The 25,001-nt window shown below is 46.7% G+C and overlaps 2 protein-coding genes across 2 annotated transcripts in view; one reads left to right on the top strand and one right to left on the bottom strand.

Moving 5' to 3' along the window:
* The window catches only part of LOC143958206 (NACHT, LRR and PYD domains-containing protein 3-like), a 177,532-nt gene extending 168,635 nt beyond the window's left edge, over positions 1-8,897 (top strand). Inside the window, exon 10 of the mRNA XM_077467694.1 lies at positions 7,233-8,897. The gene's annotated coding sequence lies outside the window, so the exon portion shown is untranslated. The remainder of the gene's footprint in view (positions 1-7,232) is intronic.
* The window catches only part of LOC143958272 (NACHT, LRR and PYD domains-containing protein 3-like), a 535,368-nt gene that overhangs the window by 191,747 nt on the left and 318,620 nt on the right, over positions 1-25,001 (bottom strand). The gene's annotated exons all lie outside the window — the stretch shown is intronic.

Here is a 25,001-nt window from a genome sequence, read left to right on the forward strand (position 1 = left end):
TGACATGTCACTCATCCCATTGCAGAGTATGGCGTGTCACCCATCCCACTGCAGCGCATTACGTGTCACCCATCCCACTGCAGAGCATTAAGGGTCACCCATCCCACTGCAGAGCATTACATGTCACCCATCCCACTGCAGAGCATTAAGGGTCACCCATCCCACTGCAGAGCATTACATGTCACCCATCCCACTGCAGAGCATTAAGGGTCACCCATCCCACTGCAGCACATTACGTGTTACCCATCCCACTGCAGAGCTTTACGTTTCACCCATCCCACTGCAGAGTATTATGTGTAGTCACTAGTGATGGGCCAAACGCCCTCTTGTTTGGTTCATGGCAGAACTTTCAAACATCACAAAAGTTTGGACCTGAATGGCAAACCCCATTGTTGTTTATGGGACCCGAACTGGAAAAATCAAAAGTCCACATTTTGAAGGCTTATATGCAAGTAATTGGCCATAAAGAGGGTATGGGACCCGGGTACTGCCCTGGGGGACATCAATGAAAAACATTTTTTAAAAACAATCTTCTTTAACCATTTCCGGACTGCCACACGCCCATATAAGTCCTCACTTTGAAGAGGGATATCATTGTTATGCAGCAGCTAGCTGAATGTGATGCAAATTCAGCCGTACAAATCTGAATGTCTGTATTTGCATGGCCCTGACATCGCATGTGATTTGCACAGGGCACTGAGCGCAGCACTGTGTAAACCCAGCCTAAATCACAGAGCACACAATCATTCTGTATATTACAATGAGCTGTGTATGTAGGAGCCAGCAGCATGACTCCTGAATCTATGAATGACTCCATCAAGAGAGCTCACAATGAGTCTGTATGGAATCACAAGCAAATAATAACTGAATAACGGACTCAACTTCCCACTAATAAAGTTTCAAAAATCTTGTTTTTAAATTTGAACTTAAAATTGGAGCAGATAATAATGTTTTTCAATGTTCAGGTCAGGATCCATTTAACCTTTATTTTTTCATGTTTTTGGTGTGCCGGAATGAGCTATAATTTGTATTTTTGGTTATGTTAATATTTTTGTATAATTCAAGGTATCTGTTTTTATTTTATTTTTTGCTGTATTGCAGAGTTTATAGAATAGTTCTTGTAGCAAAATAAAGTTACTTAACATCGAATATGCTGACTGTACTGACTGAGGGTATCACAGGACTGAAGTTATGATCCTTAAAGAGGAAGTAAACCCTGATGAGTTTACTTCCTCTTTTTTTCCCTGCAAAGGTAAAGCATAATGGACTACTATGCATCGCATCGCATAGTAGTCCATTATGTGTCACTTACCTGACACAGGAGCCAGCGAAGTCACCGCTGTCCCCTGTAGTCCGCCGCATCCATCTTGCTTTTGGCGTCTCGCAGCTCCGCTGCTGTCATTCGGCGAAGCCGCGATGACGTCACTCCCGCGCATGCGCACGGGAGTCGACAAATGCGGCAGCTCCATTTTTGGAACTGTCGCGTTCAGTGCGCCTGCGCGCCGCTGTCTACGGCGCATGCGCCATAGACAGCGGTGCCTGTCTTCAGGCAAATATCTCCTAAACCAGGGATATGCAATTAGCGGACCTCCAGCTGTTGCAGAACTACAACTCCCATGAGGCATAGCAAGACTCTGACAGCCACAAGCATGACACCCAGAGGCAGAGGCATGATGGGACTTGTAGTTTTGCAACAGCTGGAGGTCCGCTAATTGCATATCCCTGTCCTAAACCGTATAGGTTTAGGAGATATTGCTTGGACCTACAGGTAAGCCTTAATCTAGGCTTACCTGTAGGTCAAAGTGGTTTGTAATGGTTTACAACCACTTTAATCTTAGCTTGGAGGAAATGAGTCGTGAGTCGATTCAGTGATTCAAATCATTTCACTGAACTGATCCAAATGATTCAAATCACTAAAATGAATCCCTCTGCCCAAGTCTAAATCCTACAGAGGCAATACCTGGGTGGATGTTTACATTCCTTCTTGGTCCCTGTTCTTAAGCAACTTCCGGGTCACATTACTTCCGGTTTCAGACTTCCACCCACTTGGAATGCACAGCGCCAATGAAGCACTTCTGCTTTGCATAATTTCCGAAACTCGGCCAGCCCCGATCCTCTCCCCGGTCATTGGCACAGCCCTGCCTCCCCCTTGCTGATAGAGATCAGCTGGAAGCAATTTAGCCGCCACCCACACTCCATCTGGGATACCTGGAAACCTGGAAGATGGATTCGGAGGAGGTACATGCCACAGCTGTGATGTGAGACTCATCTGGCTTGTCAATGGTAAGATGAGCCCTCTCCCGTCCCTCCAGATCCTACAGAATCCACTTGGATCCTTTATCCGGGTGATGTGAGTAGCCTCAGGGATCCCTCCTTCCTCCTCCCCTGGTAATTACAACAGACTCCCCTACATATATATTTATACACCATAACTCATGAAGGTCTCCATTCAGTGGTCCAATTACATGTGGAAACACTGGAAGGAGACGTACACACACAGGGAACCAGGTTAGAACCCCCATGCTGGGACAAATTGTACTATGACATCACTATTTGATCTAATAGACCCCCATTTTATGCAATTACTGTTCGGTAGGTCCTTCTATGGTTTTCCCTTATAATGCCATCCATTGGAATTAAGACTGAAACTCAAGGGTGGCTTGGCTTATACCCACAGTCATTCAACCTATCTTCTTTTACAAATATATACATATATATTTTTGAACTTCTCAGATCATACACTGGCTTCCCTGTTAGTGTAAGGTTCCTTCCTTTTTTGCTTTCACTTTTATTTTTTTGCCATTCTAACATTAATCATATGACCACCATTACATAGAAGTCTGTTCTTCTTCCCCCAGTGAGGATGCAGAGGTCATCCCCATGGGCACATCAGGCTCCCTCCCCATTGGACTAACTGCAGTATTGCACCTATTACTCAGGTGAAATAACAATATACTAATATAACCTTGCACCACAGGTTTTAATTGATCTATTTGTCCCTCTGCTCCTGTCTTGGTTCTGACACATTGTTGGAAATCCAAAGTAATCTATGCAAAAATATACAATCTAATATATCCTATATAACAATTGCATACATGTATTAGATTGCCTATCCCTATAAATTAGCTAGTCTATAAGAGTCTGATCAGCAAGCACAATAATATAACAAACACATCTGCTTAGTAATCAATGTTATATTTATTTCCCAAGAAAATAGGAATATACTAAACAGCAGAATTAGGAAACATACAAGTATTAAAATATTTTACAATATTACGAAGCTTACAATCAGAACACAATACAAGAATATACTTATCACATCCTCTAGAAAAGACTCTTTAGCTGGTCTTCAGATGTTGAAAGAGAGAGCTCTCTGTTTGAAACAGCCCTTTTTACAATCACACCTCATCCAAACCCCTCCCATTGCCAGCCCAATTCCATTTTGGACAAATCAGAATATCCCTGGGGCATTCCTCAACAGGTTATATTACTAACCGTGCTGGGATATTGTCCACTAGGGGGCAGTGTTTGTATATGAATCACCACTGTCTGACCTGAGTCAAATCTTCATAGATATCTGGGTCTTTGATCTTCTGTATCTCAGCTCATCAATTATCTCTGCCAGTCATGCTCTCTTTGAAGCTCGCTTGCAGAGCAGTTAATCAGGAATTCTCATAGACAGATCAGAGTCAGTATTGTCATGCACAGTTAGAGGCTTAATTGCCTGTAAACTCAACTTGGGGGGCATCCTGTCCTCCAGGGAGTGAGAATATCTTCATCCTTTCAAAAACCATGGAAGCCTGGCAGATTTTGGGAATAAAAACAGATATGTATAAAATCCAGAAATGTGACATTGGACCATGTCTACTTCCAACAACATCAAATAAATAAATGGAATTCAATTTTAATCTGTTCTACAGGTCCTTCTCAAAAAATGAGCATATTGTGATAAAGTTCATTATTTTCTGTAATGTACTGATAAACATTAGACTTTCATATATTTTAGATTCATTATACACAACTGAAGTAGTTCAAGCCTTTTCTTGTTTTAATATTGATGATTTTGGCATACAGCTCCTGAAAACCCAAAAATCCTATCTCAAAAAATTAGCATATTTCATCCGACCAATAAAAGAAAATTGTTTTTAATACAAAAAAGTCAACCTTCAAATAATTATGTTCAGTTATGCACTCAATACTTGGTCGGGAATCCTTTTGCAGAAATGACTGCTTCAATGCGGCGTGGCATGGAGGCAACCAGCCTGTGGCACTGCTGAGGTGTTATGGAGGCCCAGGATACTTCGATAGCGGCCTTAAGCTCATCCAGAGTGTTGGGTTTTGCGTCTCTCAACTTTCTTTTCCCAATATCCCACAGATTCTCTATGGGGTTCAGGTCAGGAGAGTTGGCAGGCCAATTGAGCACAGTAATACCATGGTCAGTAAACCATTTACCAGTGGTTTTGGCACTGTGAGCAGGTGCCAGGTCGTGCTGAAAAATGAAATCTTCATCTCCATAAAGCTTTTCAGCAGATGGAAGCATGAAGTGCTCCAAAATCTCCTGATAGCTAGCTGCATTGACCCTGCCCTTGATAAAACACAGAGGACCAACACCAACAGCTGACATGGCACCCCAGACCATCACTGACTGTGGGTAATTGACACTGGACCTCAGGCATTTTGGCATTTCCCTCTCCCCAGTCTTCCTCCAGACTCTGGCACCTTGATTTCCGAATGACATGCAAAATTTGCTTTCATCTGAAAAAAGTACTTTGGACCACTGAGCAACAGTCCAGTGCTGCTTCTCTGTAGCCCAGGTCAGGCGCTTCTGCCGCTGTTTCTGGTTCAAAAGTGGCTTGACCTGGGGAATGCGGCACCTGTAGCCCATTTCCTGCACACGCCTGTTCACGGTGGCTCTGGATGTTTCTACTCCAGACTCAGTCCAATGCTTCCGCAGGTCCTCCAAGGTCTGGAATCGGTCCTTCTCCACAATCTTCTTCAGGGTCCGGTCACCTCTTCTCGTTGTGCAGCGTTTTCTGCCACACTTTTTCCTTCCCACAGACTTCCCACTGAGGTGCCTTGATACAGCACTCTGGGAACAGCATATTCGTTCAGAAATTTCTTTCTGTGTCTTACCCTCTTCCTTGAGGGTGTCAATGATGGCCTTCTGGACAGCAGTCAGGTCGGCAGTCTTACCCATGATTGCGGTTTTGAGTAATGAACCAGGCTGGGAGTTTTTAAAAGCCTCAGGAATCTTTTGCAGGTGTTTAGAGTTAATTAGTTGATTCAGATGATTAGGTTAATAGCTTGTTTAGAGAACCTTTTCATGATATGCTAATTTTTTGAGATAGGAATTTTGGGTTTTCATGAGCTGTATGCCAAAATCATCAATATTAAAACAAGAAAAGGCTTGAACTACTTCAGTTGTGTGTAATGAATCTAAACTATATGAAAGTCTAATGTTTATCAGTACATTACAGAAAATAATGAACTTTATCACAATATGCTAATTTTTTGAGAAGGACCTATATATTGTACTGTAATGCCATTTAACTGCTTAAGCCCCGGACCATTTGGCTGGCCAAAGACCAGAGCACTTTTTGCGATTTGGCACTGTGTCGCTTTAACCAACAATTGCGCGGTCGTGCGATGTGGCTCCTAAACAAAATTGATGTCTTTTTTTCCCCATAAATAGAGCTTTCGTTTGGTGGTATTTGATCAGCTTATAGCGTCTACAAACTAGGGGATGGTTTATGGCATTTTTAATAATAATTGTTTTTTTTTACTAATAATGATGATGATCAGCAATTTTTATTGTGACTGCAACATTATGGCGGACACGTCGGACACTTTTGACACGTTTTTGGGGACCATTGGCATTAATACAGCGACCAGTGTGATTAAAATTAACACAAGGGGCAGTGAAGGGGTTAATGTGTGTCCTAGTTTGTGTTCCAACTGAAGGGGGATTGGACTGTGCAGGAAAAATTCTGTATGAACAGACAATCTGTCAGTTTCTCCCCTCAGAGAACCGAAAACTGTGTGTTTACACACACCGTTCTGGTTTCTCCATGTGTCCCGAGTGATTGCGGGAGCCCGGTGGTGATCGAGACTGCCATGCGCTCGCATCGGCTCAGGGAGTGAGCGGGGGGCCCTCTGGTGGCCGTTTATGTTACTAACGTAACATTACAGCGATTAGTGCAGCTGAGCCACGTTGCCGTAGTAAGACTGCGGCGGCTGGTTGGCAAGCGGTTAAGTAATTATGAATGTTTTATACATTTCTTAAATTTTCTGCTTCTAGATTGATTAAAATATTTATCTATATTTATTTATAACCTTGTTAATATATTTGTTACAAGGTACATACAAAATCCCACTCCACCTTACCTTTGTTATTGATTTTTGCATGTATAGAACCTACTGCAGCAAAACTGACATTTATAAACAAAAAATCACATTTAAATTGTTCTTTCCTGCAAGCTTTCTTTCATGGGTGTCCGCAGGTAGGGGCAAGGGGGGTCAAGTGCCCCCCTTGGAATTGATGATCAGATCTTAAATTTAGCACAGTTGCGTCGCTATCGGGGCTTCCTGCCCGCTCCTGTCCTTCCCTATGGGCCATAACATGTTTGCAAAGATTGGCAGAACCATTTTCCACAGGGAGGAGGCTACAGCTCGATCGAGAGAGATTGAGAGACTGCAGCATGGAAAAAAGCTGAGGGAGAGAGTGCTACAGGACAAAGAATGAGGAGTGTGTAGGAAGCCAGAGAGACCAAGGTACAGACATACTACACTACTGACCAGAGTCGCCCCCGGGGGACCCAGAGTGATCGATCATCCAGCCAGAAGGATTACTGCTGTAGTTTAGCTGGGTCTGGTAAGAAGGCCTGTTGGTCATTATACATTACTTATCCTAGGGACTGTACTAAGTCTGCAGTCTCTGACCATGATAATGTGATAATGACATTGTTGGAAAGGGGCGGTAAATGCATGACCCTAAAATGATGCCCCCCTGAAAAAAGTTCTGAGGATGCCCATGCTTTCTTTATTTTATAAATAATGGCTGGGGGCCGGTCTGTATGATGAGGCCACAATGTAGTGCACTGGGAACAAGAAAAAATGTAAAGTAAAATGGAATGATATACACATCACATTCACATATATATGTATTGATGAAACATTTCATGGAATGTATACAATGTAATATCTCTGTGTAATTGTACAATTATCTCTTGTAGACGGCCCGAGATTTGTCTGGTGATTGTGTCCCGGTGTTGTGTCTGCTGGACCTCTTCCATGTATAGAGGATCTCCTCACCGACACCTCGGACTTCTCTGCAACCCTCTAAAGGAAAGTCTTCTACTCTTCATGGATATAATGGTCGCCTCCCATTGTGAATTCCCTCTTCTCCCCTCTGTAGGATTCCACACTTTCCAATATTATCAATACTTACTATGATGATGATGAGGATCCGAATCATTATTAGGACTCATTTTATGGCGGGAAAAAAGTTTCTCATTGATAGAAGCTGACTGGAACAATCACTAATACAGAGAAAGAGATTGCATCTTCCTCTTACTGCTGTCCTACTACTCTCCATCCTCCATACTCCTCTCCATCCTCCATTCTCCTCTCAGTCCTCCATACTGCTCTCCATCCTACATACTCCTCTCTATCCTCCTCTCCATCCTCCATACTATTCTCCATACTCCTCTCCATCCTCCATACTCCTCTCCATCCTCCATACTGCTCTCCATCCTCCATACTGCTTTCCATCCTCCTCTCCATCCACTATACGCCTCCTCTCCATCCTCCATACTATACTCCATCCTCCATACTGCTCTCCATCCTCCATACTCCTCCCCATCCTCCATACTACTCTCCATCCTCCTCTAAATCCTCCATACTGCTCTCCATCCTTCATACTCCTCCCTATCCTCCATACTCCTCCCCATCCTCCATACTACTCTCCATCCTCCTCTCCATCCTCCATACTGCTCTCCATACTCCTCTCCATCATCCATACTGCTCTCCATACTCCTCCCCATCCTCCATACTGCTCTCCATACTCCTCCCCATCCTCCATACTGCTCTCCACCCTCCATACTGCTCTGCATACTCCTCTCCATCCTCCATACTACTCTCTATACTCCTCTCCATCCTCCATACTACTCTCTATACTCCTCTCCATACTGCTCTCCATCCTCCACATCCTCCATACTCCTCTTCCTGCACTCTCCTATTATTTTATTTTCTCTCTTTTTCTTACATTCTCTCCTCTCCTTGGATGTAATAAAGTGATGGGGCTCTATCTAACATATACGGCATTCCCGGCTCCCAGTGTCTCTCTGCAATGTCTTTCTCCATGTTGCTGACATTATCTTGTATAAGAACAGAACCCGATCCATCAGCAATCCCAAGGAGAGACGGAGATCTCATAGCCGGCTCTCTGCTGCCTTATATCAGAGTTTTTCTTCCACAATCAGAACTTTATCCCCCTGAATGACAAGCTTAGCCAAGTCATCCCATTTCTAGAAGTTCATCTTTACTTCTGCCAACTCCCCCATCTCTGCTCTGCATGACTCTCTGCCAACACGGCTCCTAAGAGTCCGTTCAGCCGCTTCGCCTTTCACTGACAACTTGCTGCAATTTTTATTATATCATCTAAATGGATTTATCCACCGATTGTTCTGATTACATTTCATGTCTGATATATTGTATATGAGGATCATGTATTATTCCCGGAGGATTTCATGTCATGGATCATTACCCAAAGGGACGCGATTATCCTGATTGATTATTGGGCACCAATATTATTACCTGGTTATTGGAAGGTGTTATTCTCTATAGATTTACCCCATTGAGGGTTTTTACTCATCAATAAAGTTTTGTATATTTTATTAGCCTTATTCTGTGTTTCTGTGATTATTACCAACTTCTTCTTAGCTTGTTCTCCACAGCCCATACCATCTCACTTCTCCCTTCTCTCCTCTCCCTTCTCTCCCCTCCCCCCTCTCTTCCCTCTCCTCTCCCTTCCCTCCCCTCTCCCTCTCCCTTCCTTCCCTCTCCTCTCCCTTCCCCCTCTCTCACCTCTCCCTTCTCTCACCTCTCCCTTCCCCCTCTCACCTTTCCCTTCCCCCTCTCTTCTCTGCCCTCTCCCTTCTCTCACCTATCCCTTCATTCCCTCCCTCTCTTCTCTCCCTTCCCTCCCTCCTCTCCCTTCCCCCTCTCACCTCTCCCTTCCCCCTCTCACCTCTAACTTTGCCCTCCTCCCTTCTACCTCTCCCTTCCCCCTCTCTCATCTCCCTTCCCCCTCTCTTGTGCCCCTCTCCCTTCTCACACCTCTCCCTTCCCCCTCTCACACCTCTGCCTTCCCCCTCTCTCACCTCTCCCTTTCCCCTCTCTCACCTCTCCCTTTCCCCTCTCTCACCTCTCCCTTCCCCCTCTCTCATCTCTCCCTCTCTCTCATCACTGCGCTCTCACCTCTCCCTCCCCCCTCTCTGCATTATGTCCTTTCCTTGCACTCTCCCTGCCCTCTTTCTATATTTACCACATAATATGTTCCTTCCATATACTGTTTATAAATATATAATATAATATATAATATAATATAATATAATATAAATGCATGTATTTTATGGTACACATTTTATGTCATGTTTCCTATATATTAGCCCCACATTAGATGCACAGAATGCAGGGGTTGCAGGTGGAGCATTGAGGACATCTAGTGGTAGGTGAAGAAATTACAGCCCAATCCAATCACAACTTGCTATGGCTAGGAAGAAGGTAGGTGCAGGCAGGAGAAGCAGGAATCTCCTGAGGTCTCTGGTGAAGCACATTTCCCTTCTATGGAAATATGTGTCTGTCAGAGCTGCAGCCAATGCTATAGGTAGGAATAGGGAAGAGATGTCTGTGCTGTGTGCAGTTTGAATAAGAGACTGAAAGATATAATACACAAGGTGGAGGGGATGGTATTGCGTGAGGTGGGGTATCCTCATTCCAAGGGAAGGATATTAGGTGAGGTGGGGTCTTTATAGATGGAGGGGATGGTATTGGGTGGGGTAAGGGTCTCCTCAGGTAGAGGGGATGTATTGGGTGGGGTGTGATCTCCTCAGGTGGAGGCAAAAGTATGTGCTGCCCCCCCAAATGAGCTCAGGTGTTTCCAGTGCTAATCTGCCATCATACAAAGACATTGTAGACAGTTGTGCTCCTCAAATCTTGTGGTTGGTGAAGACCCCTTTCTATTCCCCATGACTGTCCACCTGAGATTTTCACCTATACACAATGTCAGAACATGGCCAAAGTGTATCCCAAAATTCATATTTTATTATTATAAAAATACACAGAGAAGAGGCAACCCTTCTCCTGGACACTCCCACAAAACTAAAGCCACGTACACACGGGCGGACTGTATGGCCTACTTAGTCCATCATACAATGTGACGGACAGTCCGTCATACTTTCGAATGAACGGACTTGACCACACACACCACTTTTTGAGCGGACTAATACGGCGTACTAAGTCCGCTATACTATCTGCCCTACTTTTGAAATGAACGGACTCGCCCACACACACGGAGGAAAGTCCGCTCATTTCGAGCGCGTCTCCAGGTAGGCGGGGCCCGCGAAGGAGACGTCGCTGACCCCACCGCCTGGTATGGACTTAAAGGGGAACCCCAACGCCGAAAAAAATCGGCGTGGGGGTACCCCCCAAGTCCACAACAGACCCTTGTCCGAGCATGCTACCCGGCCGGCCAGGAAAGGGGGCGAGCGAGCGCCCCCCTCCTAAACCGTACCAGGCCGTGTGCCCTCAACATGGGGGGTGCCTTGGGGAAGGGGGGGCCGTGCGGCCCCCCCACCCCAAAGCACCTTGTCCCCATGTTGATGAGGACAAGGGCTTCTTCCCGACAACCCTGGCTGTTCGTTGTCGGGGTCTGCGGGCGGGGGGCTTATCGGAATCCGGGAGCCCCCTTTAATAAGGGGGCCCCCGGATACCGGCCCCCCACCCTATGTGAATGAGTATGGGGTACAATGTACCCCTACCCATTCACCTGTAAAATAAAAGTACAAAAAAAACCACAACACACGAGATAAAATACTTTATTGCACAGCTCCGGGGGTCTTCCGTCTTCGGGGGTCTTCTCGCCAGACTCCTCCGCTATCTTCTTGTAGCTCTTTTGCAAGCGGAGGAGTCCGACTTTCTTCCTCACCGCCGGCCTCTTCTCCTGACTTTAGGGGTCTTGTCCCCCTCTTCAGTTCTTCTGCCGGGCCACCGCGCCTTCTTATAGCTCTTTTACAGGCGGTGGCCCGGTCTTCTGTCGCCGCCGCCGCCTTCCGTTCTTCTTCTTCTTCTCCAGGAGATGTTGCCTCGACGATCTCTCCGGCCGGAATGCCAGGGACGCACTGCGCGGCCACTTATATAGGGACAAGGGGCGGTGTCACATGGCTTTATGTCACATGGGTTGGTCACATGGGTTGATGTCACATGGGGACTATCACATCGTAAGGGGGCGGGGTCACCATGTGACACCAACATTGTACCTCATACTCATTCACATAGGGTGGGGGGCCGGTATCCGTGGGCCCCCTTATTAAAGGGGGCTCCCGGATTCCGATAAGCCCCCCGCCCGCAGACCCCGACAACCAACGGCTAGGGTTGTCGGGAAGAGGCCCTTGTCCTCATCAACATGGGGACAAGGTGATTTGGGGTGGGGGGGCCACGCGGCCCCCCCCTTCCCCAAGGCACCCCCCCATGTTGAGGGCATGCGGCCTGGTACGGCTCAGGAGGGGGGCGCTCGCTCGCCCCCCTTTCCTGGCCGGCCGGGTAGCGTGCTCGGACAAGGGTCTGTTGTGGACTTGGGGGGGACCCCCAGGCCGATTTTTTTCGGCGTTGGGGTTCCCCTTTAAGTCCATACCAGGCGGCGGGGCCAGCGACGTCTCCTTCGCGGGCCCCGCCTACCTGGATACCCGCTCGAAATGAGCGGACTTTTCTCCGGGCGGGAAAAGTCTGCTCATTTCAAAAGTACGGCAGACTGGCATACACACGGGCGGATTGTCTGCCGAAATGCGAGTACGACGGACAGTATTTCGAAAAATCCGAAATACTTAGTACGCCGGACTGCACGCTGAAGTGAGTCCGGAAAAGTCCGCTGAAGCCCACACACGAGCGGACTGTCCGCTGAAATGTGTTTCGGCGGACTAAGTAGGCCATACAGTCCGCCCGTGTGTACGCAGCATAAGGCATACTGGGAGTAGGAGGGGCTATACTGGGTCCACAGTTTTTGTTTGCCAGTGTCCCATTCTTCCTGTAGGAGGCAGTATAACCTGACAGTCTCTGAATTCCTGGGTCCCTCAAAGAAGAAGAAATACAAATTTTGTTTTCCTTGACAGAGAGATTTCAATGGTAACACAGAAGGGTCATCAGAACAGCTGGGGCCCCCGGAGAGATACCGCACACCAGCCAGGGGCCCACCTACCCATCTAGAGCCAATGATTGCACCTGCTGCTAATGGGTCACTGAATGAGGACTTTTCACAAAGGTGAATCTATGGTATCAGCTGGATCAATATTTCCCAGATGGGTTCCTAACAGATCACTGGGATCTAGTCATTGGTGGACAGGAGAGGGGAAAATCTGGGCTCTCTTTTTGCACTCCATCCATGGACAGGTCCTCTAATCTTCACTATTCCTCAGCAAGGCCACTGGCTGTCCTTGTTATACAAAAATAAAATTTGTATCTGCATAGGAAATACAACCATGGAAATATGGAACAGCAAAGCACATTAATAATGTGCAATTCACACCCAACAGCAATAATATAAATGGGAATTCTGATTCCATTGGAGGGCCCAGAGTGGAAGGCCAGCCTCCATCTTTGTCTATTCACAAATCACTGTGAGATGTGATAACACTGTGTGTGGCTCCTCATGTACTGATTGACTGGATATGCATTGGGCCCCCAATATGGTGGCACTACACCCAGCTGATGGGGTTATAGGGAAGAGTCATGTTCAGGGACATCCCAATAACCCCATCTGTAGCGTCCCGATATACACATATGTTCTCCTGTGTGATGTCCACATCTGTCACATGACCTCTGCTGGAAGGCAACATGGTTTCTGGAGTTTCTCTTTCTTGTTGATGCATCCCAGTCACCTGGTAACAAGTTGCACATGAAAGCTTTGTAGAACAAAAGCTTGGCTCCTGACCAACTGGTGTGATGGAAATCTTTGATTAGCACTCTACAAGCAAGCTTCAAAGAGAGATGATTGATCTTATGTAACAGGACATTCATGAATGGGCCAGCTAAGACTGAAGGGGCGTGACCAGAAGAGGATGTGGATGTTGGTGCGAGAGTGAGAGAGCGATGTGAGAGTGAGAGTGCTCTCCCTCCATCTCCTTCTCCCTTCCCCTCTGCTCCCACCTGGAGCAATTCCCCTCCAGGGAACCTCGGATCACAGACTTCATTAGTAATAGCATGCTGATGAGAGTGGACATCTCCCCTCAAACATTCAGGATACCAGGTACAGAGAACTGTTCCCCGTTACCTGACAGAGGCAGAGGCACGCTGCTACAACAGGAGGAATACGGTGAGAGAACCCCCGCTCTCCTCCCTTTCCTCTCTCATGAAGGAATGGCATCTCAACTAAAGGCTGCCAGTATTAGTATGAGAAATCCTCTTTGAACTTCTATAGCAGCTCCACAGGCTGGAGGAGAAGGATGAAGGACAGCTCATCCCCCCTGCTTTGAAACTCTGCAGATATCAGTGCTGTGGCTGTGGGAGAAACTTCCAGTTATTTATCTGTTGGAGGAGGGGAATGGAGGCTGTGTAGAGATAGTACAAGGATTTTTCTTTTCTTTTTTCTTTCCTCCTGTCTCCCCCCACACTTTTCTTTATACTCAGGCGTGAAGCCAGAAAGCTGGACTGAGAGGAGTATTTGTTGTCAGTGAAGTGGATTGCCTCCCTCCTCTCCTTTTCGTTTCATTGTTGTCTCAGATGGGCTGGTCTGCACTGAGCTCATTACACTGGTGATGCTGGAAACTTAAAGGGGTTGTAAAGGTAAATGTTTTTTCACCTTAATGCATTCTATGCATTAAGGTGAAAAAACATCTGACAGTGTCGGCGCCCCCAGCCCCCCCGTTTTACTTACCTCACCCCTCGAAAGTCCTGCGGTCGCCCCCGACATCCTCTTCACCACTTAGCCTGGCCGCTGATTGGCTGGAGTGGATGGATTGAAGGCAACGCAGCTATTGGCTCGTGCTGCTGTCAATCACATCCAATGACGCGTCGCGCCGGGGGGCAGGGCCGTGTAATACAGCGAGCAGCTATAGCCGCCAGCTGTATCACGGGAGCGCGCCGCATGTGCTTCTCACCATGCGAGGGAGCTCACATGAACGTGAGAAGTACTTGTGGGAGGAAGCAGAGACAGTCGCCGAGGGACCCCAGAAGAGCAGGTTCGGGGCCACTCAAAACGAGCTGCACAGTGGAGGTAAGTATAACATGTTTGTTATTTTAAGACTTTACAATCCCTTTTAATGTGCTGAAGGTGAAACACTTACTTTGTTTCTTTTTGTATCAACCATCAGGCACTGAACTATCCCCATAAAACTATGTGAGAGACTGCTAAGGGGATGTTTACTGAGACAATCATATTATAATATACACATCACAGTGAGCCAAGACTTGGAGGATTAACCCCTGCAATACTGGCTGATACCTGGATAATCTTTCTCTCCCTAGTTGCCTGTTATTTCTGGTGTATCACCAACTGGTGGTTATAAAAAACGTTATTCCTAAAATACAGAACCAGCTCTATAATCGGTGTGGGAGACTGAAAGAGAGTCGGGCTATGGGACAGTTTCACACCAGAACAGCGAGGATTAACCGAAGTATTTTTTGCAGTTTTATCTGTGTTTTGGTCCCATCCTAATGAATTACATAAACTGTATAATCTGAGGAAACCCTTTGAGGGACTTTTTTACATTTAAATACATGTGTGTGTACATCACTCACACCCAGAGACCCCCAGATGCCTGAACTGCTTCCACTTGAAGAATTTATCTTAGATTGAAGTAGGATACTTTGAGACCCTGTGTCTGGCTGTGCCCGGGGCATGATATAGAAGCCCTATAAGCCATAACAGTGCGGGGAAGAGCAGAGGCAAAAAAGGAAAACTTTTTTTTTTCCTCCAGCGCTGCGTACTAACCCCGAAGGCATTGCTTACGCTTATCCTGCATATCCCTAGCAGGGACAACTATCTACAGTGTGTTGTGTGCTGATATCCCAAGTGAATTCTTACTTAAATTGTTGCTATACTACCCAGACTTTTAGATCTATAGGGTGCCTGGTGGTCTCATGGGCTGAATACAGGGGATATGTGAGAGGTACAAACTGGGCTCAATCAGACTGGTGAGTGACGTTTGTATTTAAGAAAGAAAAATATCAAGCTGCAGACGAAGTGATGAGCAGGAGCTGTGGGAAAAAGTTTGATCTGCCTGTAACTATTATCACAAATTGTTCTACATTGATTTACTGTTTAACATAAGCTGAAGGAAATATTAGGGGATGGTGGTGTAAATACACCTGGTTTGGAAAACCCTGCCCACTTCAGGACTATAACAAAATAGATATAACTGCAAGTAGATACTCATTGGGCTATTTGAAGCTCCTGAAAACCTGGCAGGATTAGTATAAGCAGTAAATCGCAGAGGGGAACAAAACCTTTTTTTTCCCTCTTTCTCTCCCTCCTGGATGGTTACAGTTTGGAAAATATACAGGTACGCTATTAACTGATAATATTGAACTATTTTTTGCGTAACTGTTGCATTTGTGTACTGCAAAAAAAAAAAAGTTGCAGGGAGTGCAGCTGGTTGCATAATAACCCCCCCCCCCATCTGTTTTTTGCTCTGCCCCTCACTGGAGAAGTGGTGCTGGTTCAGCACCCGTTTACTAAGTGTAAGCAATATGACCAGAACGAGGGGAGAAGAGCAGTCACATCAGGAAAATGCCGGGTCACAAACTGCACGTCCGGTAAAAGAGAAGGAAAGGGGAGGCCAGACGGCAGCAGTGGCAGCAGCTAAACTTGAAAGGTTTGCCCATACCCCAGAAAATTCCCCTAGTAAAGGGCCTCAGCAGCAGCCAACGGTAAAAGGTCAATCAGCTTAAGACAGAAAGAGTCAAGGCAAAGTGCAGGGCCAGAAAAGTTTGTCACTAACGGGGACAAAAATGGCAGGCAATAATAAGACAGTAGATGGGAGCTTAGAGCCTATGGTTGAACATAACTCTCATACCCCTGTAGTAGAACACGAGGAACCGTCACTAAAGGATAAATTTACCACCATTAATGAATGTAAGAGCTCATTGGATGGTTTATGTGAACAAATTGGGGGAATTAAGGAGGAATTACTTTCGCTTGGTCAAAAATTGCTGAAAACCACGGAAAGGACTAAGACCCTAGAGGAAAGATTGAGTTCAATGGAAGATGACTTTGTTCCTCTCAAACAGGAAATTAGACTAATACGAGAACAAATGTCTCTCCAGACTTTAAAATTAGATGAAATGGAAAATAGGGCACATAGGAGCAATGTTCGGGTGGTGGGACTACCTGAGGGAAGTGAAGGACCTCACCCTGTGGAGCTTCTGGAGAAATGGATTAAAGAGGAGTTTGGGGAGACCAGTTTTTCGCCTCTGTTCGCTATAGAGAGAGCTCATAGAGTTCCAGCTAGAGCTCCGTTAACTGATGGACACCCCCGATCAATGCTCTTAACATTTTTTAATTATAAGGATAAGGAAATTCTTCTGAGAAAAGCCAGGGAGAAGGGGAATATTTTTTTCAAAAGTGTCAGGATCTCATTTTATTCAGACTACTCCACAATGCTACAAAAACACAGAGCAGAGTTTACAGGGATCAAACGCTCTCTGCAGAAGCAGAAAATCATGTATGCCCTACTGTACCCAGCCCGTCTGAGGATAAGGGCTTTGGGAGGGACACAAATTGTTGATACAGTAGCTGAGGCGACAAGATGGCTTGAGGAGAATAAGAAGAATCTACAGGATGAAGAACTCTAGAAATGATATGATTGGACTTTAGGTTTAATATAAAGGGGAGGGGGGAGGGGGAGACATATATGTGTGGATATTATAATGTATGGGGCAGGCAATGTGCCAGCCAAGTTGTTGTTTTGGTTGTATTTGGTGGGGGGGAGGGGTTGGGTTCAGGGAAGAACAAGTATAAATTAAGAATGGTATGTAATACACTGGGGGGGTCTAAGGAGTTGGATGAGGGGTTAGTTTGGAGAAAGGTCAGGCATAAAACCTTTGGGGGGAGCCAAGGTAGGCAATGGGATGGGGGGATAGGGGTGGGGGGGAGTGGGTAATGGGACATGGGGCGGAAGCAGGGAAGGTACTTTAATCACATTAAAATCAGTACACAGGATTGTCACGTGAATAGGGTAAAAATAGTTTTTTCTTATGCGTTACGAAATGGGATTGGTATAATAATTCAATTGGTTGGTTATTTATGGGTGCAAGATGTTCCGTTTTTTGGAGAAAGGGTCTTAAGCGAACATAATTTGTTATTAATGGAAATGGGTTGCCTCCCAAGTTCTGGTGGCTATAGTCTGGTAGGCCAGGAACATAATAGAACCTCTGTCGACACAATTTAGTAGTTTGACTATAGCCTCCTGGAATATCAGGGGGCTTGGGAACCCAGTTAAGAAAATGGCTGTCTTCTCAATTATGGAGAAAAACCGAGCGGATTTGGTATGTCTACAGGAGACACATTTGACAAAAGACACTATGGGGGGACCATTCGGTTTACTCCTCATATGCAAGGGGGTGAGCATAATGGTTAGAACCGGGATGCGCTTTGTTCCTCAGAAAGTTATGATAGACACGGAGGGACGCTATGTGTTTCTACACTGCCAAATAGAAAATAAGCCCTATATTCTGGTAAACATTTATATCCCATAACCCTTTAAAATTAAGGTATTATTTAGGTTGGCAGAATTTCTGGAAGATAAAGAGGGTATACCAGTCTTTGCGATGGGGGATTTTAATGAGGTTCTCAATAGGGGAAAAGATAGGTTTCTGCCTGGGGCTCAATCAGACAAGGCTCTGGAGAGCCGGTTGGCCCAATTTATGGAAGAATTAGATATGTGTGATATTTGGAGAACCTGGAATCTAACTTCAAAGCCGTATTCATGCTTCTCCAGGTCATATAAAACACTATCAAGAATAGACATGGTGTTTGAAAATAGGGAGGCACTTGGGATAGTAGAAGACATAGTCTATTCCCCAAGGGGAGTGTCGGACCACTCACCTTTAATTTTAACGGTTCAAGCTGAGGACAAAAATTTGCAAAGAGAATGGAAAATAAGTCCATTCTGGTTAGAGTTGATGGGGGGACCAACCGAGGTAAATGAAAAATTAAAAGAGTTCGTAACTTTAACCACTTGCCGCCCGCCCTATGACAAATTGATGGGGGCAAAGTGGTTTCATAATCCTGATCGAACGTCATATGACGTGATCAGGATTATGAGCCGCTGCGCGCCCCGGGGGCGTGCATCGCGGCGATCGTTGTTGCGGGGGGTCAGTCTGACACCCTGCAACTATGATTTCGGTAAAGAGTCTCCGACGGAGACTCTTTACCACATGATCAGCCATGTCCCATCACGGCTGATCACAGTGTAAATAGGAAAAGCCGGTGATCGGCTTTTCCTTACTCGCGTCTGTCAGACGCGAGTAGAGGAGAGCCGATCGGCTGCTCCTCTGACAGGGGGGGGTCTGTGCTGATCGATTATCAGCACAGCCCCCCCGAGGATGCCCACACTGGACCACCAGGGATGCCACCAGACCACCAGGGATGCCCAGGACAAAGTATGCCACCCTAGACCACCAGGGATTCCAGTCAGTGCCCATAATGGATGCCAATCAGTGCCCATAATGGATGTCAATCAGTGCCCACAATGGGCATCACTGATTGGCATGCATTATTGTTTGGCACTGATTGGCATCCATTAGTACAGTATATTATAATACAGTGCCGCCTATCAGTTCCCATCTGTGCCGCCTATCAGTGCCCATCCATGCCACCTATCAGTGCCCATCCATGCCCACCTGTGCCACCTGCTCATGCTCACCTGTGCCGCCTACCCATGCCCACCTGTGCGACTAACCCATGCCCACCTGTGCCGCCTATCCATGCCCATCCATGCCAATCCGTGCCAGCTATCAGTGCCAATTTGTGCCACCTATCAGTGCCCATCCGTGTCGCCCATCAGTGCCACCCATCAGTGCCGCCTATCAGTGACCATCAGTGACCATCAGTGCCGCCTATCAGTGCCACATATCAGTGTCCATCAATACCACCTCATCAGTGCCACTTCATTGATGCCACCTCATTGGTGCCCATCAGTGCCGCCTTATCATTGCCCATCAGTGTAACCCCATCAGTGCCCATCAGTGAAGAAAACTTACTTATTTGCAAAGTTTTGAAACTGAAACAAAAAAAAACATTTTTTTTTTCAAAATTTTCTGTATTTTTTTATTTGTTTAGCAAAAAATAAAAACTGCAGAGGTGATCAAATACCACCAAAAGAAATCTCTATTTGTGGGAAAAAAATGATAAAAATTTCATTTGGGTACAGTGTAGCATGACCGCACAATTGTCATTCAAAATGCGACAGTGCTGAAAGCTCAAAATTGGTCTGGGCAGGAAGGTGTTTAAGTGCCCGGTATTGAAGTGGTTAAATGAGGGGGCAGCACCAATAGGGGTGGTATGGGACACCCTAAAGGCATTCCTTAGACGGTTAATAATATAACAGGTGGCAGGGATTAAGAGAAATTCTAGGAAATGGGAAGAGAGTATCAGAGAGGAAGTGGTGGAGGCTGAAAAACAATATGTGGAAGACCCAACCCCTGAAAAACAGGAGAGATGGCTCAGAAGCCAGCAGAGATATAGAAATGTTGTTATGAGAAAGGTGGAGAATAAGCGCCTGTTTCAGAGACAAGCGGCGTTCGCTGATGGGGAGAGTGTAGGCCGTATGCTTGCTAGGCTGGTTAAAACCAACAACTCCCCGTCAGGGATCACGGCAATTAGGCTGCCGGGGGGAGGAGATCTCCTCTCGGACCTCTGAAATTCTGGACTCATTTAGGCAGTATTATTCAAAGCTATATAAATCTAGACAGAAAGAGGAGAGGGGGGATGGGATCGATTTTTTGAAGGGATAGAAATACCAACACTGTCAGAACAAGCGAAAGAAGAACTAGAGAGCCCCATAACCCTGGAGGAAGTACAGTGCGCTGTGGCCAGGATAGCCAATCAGAAGTCCCCAGGACCAGATGGTCTTCCAGTAGAAATTTATAGACGGTATGAGGAGGTGCTTATCCCAGAACTATTGAAGGTACTGGAGGATGTGGTATCAGGAGGGGGGTTGCCTATTTCAATGTCAGAAGCCACTATAATAGTGCTGCCAAAAGAATGGAAAGACCCTAAGGACACTGCATCGTATAGGCCAATGTCATTGTTGTGCTCTGATGCGAAAATACTTGCAAAAGTTTTGGCAGCAAGGGTGAATAGACATATACAAAAACTTATAACCCAGATCAATCAGGGTTTATAGCGAATAGGTCCACCAGTGTTAACATCAGGAGGGTGTATTTAAACGTACAGATTCCGATGCTAAACATGGGGTCGTGGGTCATAGTATCTCTAGATGCCGCTAAAGCTTTTGATAGCTTGGAGTGGGGGTATCTATGGCAGGCTCTGGAGATGTTTGGGTTCGGACCCACCCAGTGGCGTAACTAGAACCTTCAGGGCCCCTTGATGCAAGAAACCATGAAGGGCCCCCCTGAACCCCAGCCAGGGCCCTTCCCTCCGAGTCTGGCGGTGGAACTCCAGGGCGTGGTCACAGGTATGACCCCTGTGAGCTCTGTAGTTCCACCACTGGTATCAGTAGATTTTTAATTATTTTTATTTTTATTTTAGGTGCCCCATTGGGGGACTGTCCCTAAGTAGGATAGGGTCCCCATCCCCAGAAGAGATGAGCTCCTTTTATCCAGGGCAGATGAAGTTACTGCCCCCAGGTGAGAAGGGGTCCCTGTCCCCAGGGGAGGTGGGGGTCCCTGTCCCCACGTGAGAACGGGTCCCTGTCCCCAGGGGGAGATGGAGGGGGTATGTAAAGGTGTGTTGAGGATGGGGTCCTCTCACTCACCATGACCAAGCTGTAGGCTACGCACTCATCCATGTTGGCCTGGGCTCCATCCAGTGTGCTGGACGGGCGATCAGCATTTCTCCCAGAAAGACCTTTCATCATCTGTGTATGACGAGGGAGGAGGGGGGCTGGCAGACAAGCCTGAAGTGTCCTCCGGGGAGCCGCCTCTCATAGGGCTGAACTGCATCTGTGTGCTTAAAGTTTGTTTACCCGGGAGACGTATGCAGTGCAGATCGGACTCGGGGGGCGCGGGACTCTGGCTGGGGAAAACAGACATCGGACTGAGCGGCAATGCATGGAGTAGGAGAGGGGTACTCTGAGGAGCCAGCTGAGGACACAGGTCATGCGGGAATGCACAACTAAAGAGCAGCCAGTGTGATAGTCGAGCATGGAGCTCTGCTAGTCACCCTCCAGCCACCCGTGTGCATGGTGCACTGGTACCCCTAGCTGCCTATGCTGCTGCCGGGCATATGTAGAGGGGGCTGCATGGGCCCCCTGCATCACAGGGCCCAGTTGCGGTCGCGACTGCTGCACCCCCTATAGTTACGCCCCTGGACCCACCTGTAAAAGCACTTTATAGGACCCCTAGAGCAAAAATAAAAATTAACATGTACTCTGACCCGATAGAATTTGAGAGGGGTACACGACAGGGATGTCCCCTGTCACCCCTGTTGTTCGCTTTGGCAATTGAACCATTGGTGATTGCCATTAGAGCAGCAGGGGCGATACAGGGATTTAAAAGAGAAGCAGGTGAAGACAGGATTACATTATACGCAGATGATATCCTGTTCTTTCTTGGGGATATAGATGTATCCTTAGTGATGGCCATGAATATAGTGGAAAACTTCGGACGGATATCAGGGTTGGTAATTAATTGGGAGAAGTCTGCATTGCTGCCGGTAGACCCAATAAGCTCTCTGCTGCCTGCAGTTACTCAACTGCGGGTGGTAGACAGAATGAAATACTTGGGAATATGGCTAACAAGGGACCCAAACCAATATATAAAAGATAATCTTGCTCCCCTCCTGTTTAGATTTAGTCAGAAGCAGAACATTTGGAACCATCTACCTTTGTCAGTAGCTGCCAGAAATAATTTAATTAAAATGGTCTGGATGCCCCAGTTGTTGTATTATTTACACAACGCTCCAGTTTGGGTAAGAATGGAATGGTTTAAAAAGATAAAAACTTTATTTAGGGAACTAATATGGAAGAAGAGACAACCTCGTATAGGCCTACAGACACTGCAGTTACCAATAAAAGAAGGGGGAGCAGCAGTCCCACACCCCCGCTGCTATTTTCTGGCCACTCAGCTACAAGATTTGAGGGGCTGGGATAGGGTGGAGGATAGGAATAAAAAGGAGCCGATGCTGTTGCAGGGAGCGAGGATTGAAGAGGTAAAAGTAGACATATTGCTGGTTAGGCAAGATTTTCAGAAATTAAGGGAGAGGGTTACAGAAGCTGAGACCTGCCTGGGCAATGTAGAGGATACCCTCCCCCCCTGCAGATCTCCTCGGAGGCCATTCAGCACCAAGTGAATCAAATACTACAGAAGCAGGATGATATTGAGAACAGGATTCGCAGGTGTAATCTGCGCTTTATAGGCCTGCCAGAGGGAGTGGAGGGCAGAGACCCCCCCGACTTTTTTGGAAAAGCTCCTTTTGGACACCTACAGAAGGGATTCATTCTCCCCCATGTTTGCAGTGGAACGCGCACATCGACTGTCGGGTAAGCCTCCCCCACCGGAGGCGCCCCCCACATTTATTGCCAAATTCCTAAACTTCAGAGACGCTATCCTCCGCCTCAGCAGGGAAAAGGGGAACATCCCATTTGATAATAAAGCTGTAGCAATCTTGCCTGATTTTTCTTCTGAAGTCCAGAAAAAATGCAAAAACTTTATGGAAGTGAAATGACGCCTGCGAATCAAAAATATAAAGTATGCCATGCTGTTTCCTACTCACCTGCGTTTGGAAGGCGCAGACCGGGCTCACTTTTTTGAAGATCCTGAGACGGCATTGTCATGGCTGGAACATCGAGATACCAACAGATGAGTATATATGTACGGAGCCGTCTGTCACTGCCGGCTGTACTCTGGAAGTGCCCTTGTTATCCTTGATTACATCTGTATTGCTGGAATGGGGCCCCTATCTCTTTATACCCATTGAGTGATTATGAAAATACATGATAACAGTGCTTACTACACTTATCACTCTAGGATCCAAAAATATTGAGACACTGACTTTTACCATGCAGCCCCATATGGTTACACAGCCTCCCTTATTTACTCTGGCTGATGCCACAGCCTGGGCCGCCCATGTGGAGGCAGGGCATCTGACTGCATATGCACATTGCTCACTGGTTAAGACGGCTGCCCGCGAGGGTGGTGGCTGAGTTCCCCGTGTGTGTTGGGACACTCGACACTAGAATGGCCTCACTTACAGGATGGAGAAAGCACTGCTACAGTGTCTTTAGCTGAAATCTCCGCTGGAAAGAGTGTCATGTGACATGTGATTGAATATGGCAGTGTTGAAACTTTAAGGCCCCTTTCACACATGCGGACGATATGTCCGTATTTCATCCATCCGTTTGAGGGAGGCCAGGAAGGCGGCCACTACATCTCTTCTATACCAGTATAGGAGGGTGTGGAATATTGCTTCTGCGAGACTGTGCCTGCCACCCTTGCATGAATATACCCCCCATGTGGAGCAATGGGATTATCCCAGAGTTTAGACGGTTCATGGGTAGCGGACTGTGGACTGGAAGGGGCATTTTTTACTTGTCCCACATAATCTCTGGTGGTAAACTAAAATCCTTTCATGACTTGCAGTCTGAATATGGGCTCCCGAATCACTTTTACTATAGATACTTACCGCTTCGTCATGCATACCGTGCCCAATTTCCCCTAGATGATCTATCTCTAGCCCAAAATCCTTTGATGGCAGCGATTAAAAACCCATATCCCAAAAAACGAATCTCACAGGTTTATGTTATGTTGTCGCTTCCTTCCATGACCGTGGCAGCCTACACACTAAAAAATAGATGGGAGAGGGAGTTGGGGCCTATTACAGATGACGAATGGAGTGATGCATTGGACACCTGTAAACTAGTATCGCCCAAACTCTCTGACCGACTGACCCAAGTCTTCATAACACATAGAGCATACCTCACGCCGCTTACAATTTCAAAATACAAACACACCTATTCTAGTACTTGCCACGTGTATACACAAGTACCCGGTACTTTTTTTCATCTCCTATGGAAATGCCCTAAAATTCAAACGTACTGGTCGCAGGTGGTGAGGTTCCTACATGACACGATGGGCTCCCCCATCACACTTCAGCCGAAGCCATGTCTTCTGGGCATCTTCCCAGATCCCGACTCAAATAAATACACCAAAATATTCTTGCATGAAACCCTATTCTCTGCACGGAAAATTATTACCAGAGTCTGGATGAGACCTGATCCTCCAACGGTCTCACAATGGCTCTGAGAAATTAATAATGTCTTGCCGTATAAGAAACTTTTATACACCCATAGGGGATGCCCCTCCAAATATGAGAAGGTCTGTGACAGATGGCTCAAGAACTCTGCAACATGCACATAATAGTTTGATTTTAGGAGCACCATGACGCAGGCGCGTGGTGAGGACGATCTCCACCGCCCGCCTCCTTCCTCCGACCGACCCACAGGATCCCCTCGTGAAGACGCAGCCCATGACGAGTGCCTACGCATGAGGCGAGCGCCGACGCCGGGTCCGAGAGCAAGGCTGGGACACGCGGAAGATCCGAAGGGTTG

Source organism: Lithobates pipiens, unplaced genomic scaffold (assembly GCF_037356315.1).
Source record: "Lithobates pipiens isolate NorthernLeopardFrog02 unplaced genomic scaffold, aLitPip1_a1.2 Scaffold_102, whole genome shotgun sequence".
In the NCBI taxonomy this organism is placed as follows: domain Eukaryota; kingdom Metazoa; phylum Chordata; class Amphibia; order Anura; family Ranidae; genus Lithobates; species Lithobates pipiens.